Source organism: Rhipicephalus sanguineus, chromosome 11, assembly GCF_013339695.2.
Source record: "Rhipicephalus sanguineus isolate Rsan-2018 chromosome 11, BIME_Rsan_1.4, whole genome shotgun sequence".
NCBI classification, from domain to species: domain Eukaryota; kingdom Metazoa; phylum Arthropoda; class Arachnida; order Ixodida; family Ixodidae; genus Rhipicephalus; species Rhipicephalus sanguineus.
The window spans coordinates 90,677,439-90,682,125 of NC_051186.1; positions in this window are offsets into that span (position 1 = coordinate 90,677,439).

Below are 4,687 nucleotides of genomic sequence, written 5' to 3' on the forward strand. Positions count from 1 at the left end.
GCAATTTTGGCAGCAGTGTCGTGTCTAACGCCAACAGGGTGTCATCTTTTCCACGTAAGTAAATAAGGCTCCAAGAAAATACATGGGGTTGGCCGGTGGGCCGATCACGTAGGCAATGCAAAATTTATGTAGCTTATGAAGCAATGCATGCTTCATCAAATGGGAAGGTTGCCCGTCGGCGTCCCGCGTCGGCGGCGTCAACACTAGTGATGCAAAAAATAATCGTCACGTGATGGTGTCACCATATAACGTCATCATGACGTCACATAATGTGACATCACATGATGACGTATTCACACGTCATGGTCACTTTGCATTGCCTCCGTGATCGGTCACGGAGGCCGTGCAAAACCGCGTTAGGTGCAGAACGCTTTTGGAGGGGGGCGCGGGAGAATCAGTACATCGACTGACAAGAAGAAGATGGCTTTCGCCTTCTAGTCATCTTTAACGAATGCATAAGGGCGTTTTTTTTTAATTTAACGTATCTAAACAATGTCTTGCGCATCTGCAGCCGATTTTGTGGACGCTGAGCACGGCGCCGACGATCAAGAGGTCGCATTGGGGGGTTCTGAGATGGCATCGCACGTGGTAAAAGATAGCGCTTTTACCATCCTGTGGGAGATAAGCATCATTTGCCGGCGGGAAGCGCGCTCGTGCCATCGTCTCAGTGCGCGCTGTCTGCTACTCACCGAACATCGCAGGCCCGACGCAGTAACAAAAGTCTTCGTCGCGGAAGTGCTTGTTGCACAGAAGACTCGTAGCGGATGGCTACTTGCCGGTTCTTAGCTTTACAACCCATGCTTCACGCTGTTTCTTGTCCCGCGGTTACCAGTGCAGGCTGACACTAGGCTCCTTTGCGTAAGCGCGGCACTGCGGCACCGAGCGGTAGAGCCTCATGTTCGTCGCCTTCGGAGGCAGCCACTCTATTACAATGGTTTCAATTGAGTAGAAAATGCGAGGAAACTTCCGTATTTGAACAGACCGCAGCGCATGTGGTACTTGAAGCTCGTTTTCAAAGCACGCGGCAGCGCTCCACAAGCAGCCGACGCGGCCACTCAGACGATCCTGCCAAGCACGTCACGCCGACGGTGGCGCCGGCGTTTCCAGTGGTGGGCCTCGAGGCCAATATCAAGAAAGTGAACCTTTTCTTCACAGATGTAGTAAATCAGTCAGTCAGTCTGTCGGTCGGTCGGTCGTTCGGTCGGTCGGTCGGTCCGTCAGTCAGTCAGTCAAGAACTTTAATGAATGGTCCTGAGGAGTTTAAGCCGCCGGCAGATTCACGACACCCTAGCAACTGTTACCGTAGGCGACGCCCGAGTCGGGGCGGGAATGTTGTGGCATTCCGCTAGTTATTGGGCCCTCTGGACTGCCTTGAGTTGGTGGTGGAGCTCGGAGTTCCTGAGTGCGTCTTTCCATCGCACTCACAGGTGAGGAACGCTGAGGTAACGCGGGACATTGCCAGAGGTTGTGCGAGAGCGAAAAATAAAATTCTGTGCATCTGCGCATTGTGGAGTGATGTCTCAGTTGCAACGATGTCTCAGTTGCATCTCAGAGGGATGTCTCAGTTGCGTCTGTTGAGTCAGGTTTTCTAGCGTGCTATTATCGATACTTTTGCCTCGAGCATGTGTGCAAGGTGTGGGGTCATTCTCGGCACATCGAGATCTGTTTGTATGGTTTTCTTTGTTTTCGCTACGTCTTCCTGAAATGAGGAAAGTAGTTCGGTGAATGTGTTGTATGCGGTTGTGTTGTTTTTGCTTAGGGTGCGGAATGCATCCCAGTCCGTTAGCGTGAATGTACGGAGTGGGGCTGTTGCATAGGGTAGTTCGATGCGTACGACGAGGCGATCGTTGCCCAGGTTCTCCTGCGTATTGATCCAGGTGTGGCTTGTGACGTTACGGGTGAGTACTAACTCCAGTGTAGTGTCACGGCGTACCGATGTGCCTAGTCTCGTAGGGAATGGGGGGTTTTGAGGGACAGGTCGTATATTGAGGGACAGGTCGAGGGACAGTATGAGGCACAAGTCGTATATTGCTCGCGTGGCGTTAGTTCCCTTGGCCGTTGCCTGGGAACCCCATAACGGGTGGGGGGCATTAAAGTATCCTGCTATGGTAAGCAGAGAGTTTCGCGCGAGGGTTGTAGCTTTAGTCAAAAGCACGTAGAAGGACTGGTGGTACTCCAACGGTGAGCTGTAAACATTAGGGACAAAAAGCCCTAGTTTCGCCGAAAGGGCGAAGGAGTGATTGCGATAGCAAGAAAAGATGCCCGTGATGGACGCGCTCCTACGCTGCAGAAACATCTGCCCCCGGCAGCAACTACCGCGTGAGCAGAGAGCGGAAGGGCAAGGTTCACCCTGCGCAAATATTAGAAGAAGCGAGCGACCTGGCCGACGACTTTTAAATGCGCCCGTTGCGCTGCTCGCGTCAGCTTGATGGTAATGAAGTAACGCTCATAAGCGCCTGCCTTCCCTGATTCCTGCCAGCAGTAAAGGGTGTGTATATAACGCTCGCCGTTAGCTACCTGAACGATCTGCGTTTTGTGGCGTAGTGGTTAGCGCCACGCGGTGCGGGGCGAGAGGTTGTTGGTTCGCTGGTCCGAGAGGTCACGGGTTCGCTGTTTCGTTGGGTCTTATATATATATATATATATATATATATATATGCATATACGGTGCATGGCGGCGGCGACGGCGTCGGTGAAAACCAGCCGATTGCTATCATAACAAAAACGCTTTGTGTTTGCGGCTGCGGATGGGCAACACGTCGTGTACAATGTGACCGAATGTCTTACTCATGAGTGTGGCTATACATCTCTTGGCGTCCCCTCATTGTGGGATGGGGTGGTAACACGATAGTGTGAGTGTGTCACATAGGGTTTCTTGCAGTAATATTATGTGCAACTTTTTGGTTTGCGTTTTATTGTGCTGCTGCAACGGACTTTTGCGTTTCGCATAGCTAGCGGAATTGCACTGCCAAATTTCTAGGGTGTTTTGGGTTGTGGAAGCCATGATGATTACATTGGATTTGCTGGCCGAGACAAGTGTGCCTTTGGATGCGTGGGAACTGCTTGTTTCGGTTTGGTTTTAGCTTCTATAATTGCTTTTTGCTCTAGTGTGTAAACCTGAGTCACCCAAGGAAAGTGTGAACGATAAAATGCGCGTTCATCTAGCATCCGTTATGCGTTTGGCGGTAGCTCAGTGGGCTAAACGCCTGCCAGCCATCGTCGCGGACCGAGAGGTCATGGGTTCGAGGCCTCTAAACGCAAGTTTTTCTTATAGCTTTTTTCTTTGCCATTTGATGGCGTTCATTTTGCTGACGTATTTCTGTGACGGAAATACGTCATGCAAATCTTGGTGGGCCCCGGCATAAAACATTTTCGTGTTAAAAATAATGAAGAATGCACGTACTTGATTCCCTAAGATAAGAGCTGAGCAAATTGCATGCGCTAATTCGGTTGAGTGATGATGCTAGAACTATGGACAAAGCCATGCTGATTGCAGCACGAACGGGTATTTGGCTCAATAAAATTGGTTATGCGTTTCGGTCAGGCCGATAATTCAGGAAGGCTTCATTCTGCCCGGATTTCAACAATAGGAGGATTCAAGTCCGTTTCCAACAACAAGGCAATGTTCAAATAGACGCTGCTTTTTGAAAAATTAGATTAAGGTATACCTATAAAGCGCATAATGGTGAACAAATGTGTATTCATGTTGGTTAAACTAGAACCTTTTTAGCCTCGGAGCTGCGTAGGCCGGGCGTAATGTGTCTGCGGAATCCGAAAACACCCTCGCCCAGCAATGAGTCACTGCACGTCACCATGGAAACCGGGCGCAGCTGGTGTGACGTCACGTACCGCCGATGAGCCGCGCCCAGCGATGCAACATTCACGTTCGCTTGTGATGTCACGACGCATCACGTGATTTACTCCACCGATCGCTACTCCCGTCAGCGCGCAAAAAAATGGGGAGGGGAGAAGCATGTAAGGAAGGGTGTTTCGGCCCCACTAACGTAAAACCTGGGAAGGGGCGAAGCGTGCAGTGTGTGCCGGTGTTTCCCACAGCAAAATTGCTGCTCATGGGCAGTGAGAGACAAAAGAAGAAGAAGAATGACCTACCAGAGGTGATTCGCTACATTGTTTTGAGAGATATTTCTTTGATGAGGCACTAGTGGTGCCAAGCCTCAAAGCGGCCATGTAGGAAGGGGTCTTTCAGCTCCACGAACGTCGTCGGAAAACTGCGACGCAATGCAGCATACCCTAAGGTCCCTATTCTTCTTCTTCTCTACTCGTACATGCCCGGTGTCAGTTCCCAGAGGAATAGAGGGAAGGTGTTTCAGCTCAAGTAATGTCGTCCAATATTTGTTGGGCTACTCCTTCATTTTTAGTGTACCGGTGGCGAGTAAAGCACCATAACTTTGCAGATATGTTTCAAGAAGTGGGGTTTCAAAGAGATGAGTTTATTTAAAGAACCACGTGTTTGTATTTAGTTTTCAATCATTTCATTCATTCATTCAGTTTATTTTGGTAAAAGGAAAGTTTGCCTGGGTTGAAGGGACTAAAGGCAGATTACCTCTGCCTGACTAGGGTCCCTCCACCCATACAGATAAGACACGTTAGCGCCTTGGTATATTTCGTCGGAGATTCCGACACCACTCGGCATGGAGTGGTTCTCGGCATGGAGCGGCTGGTGATAG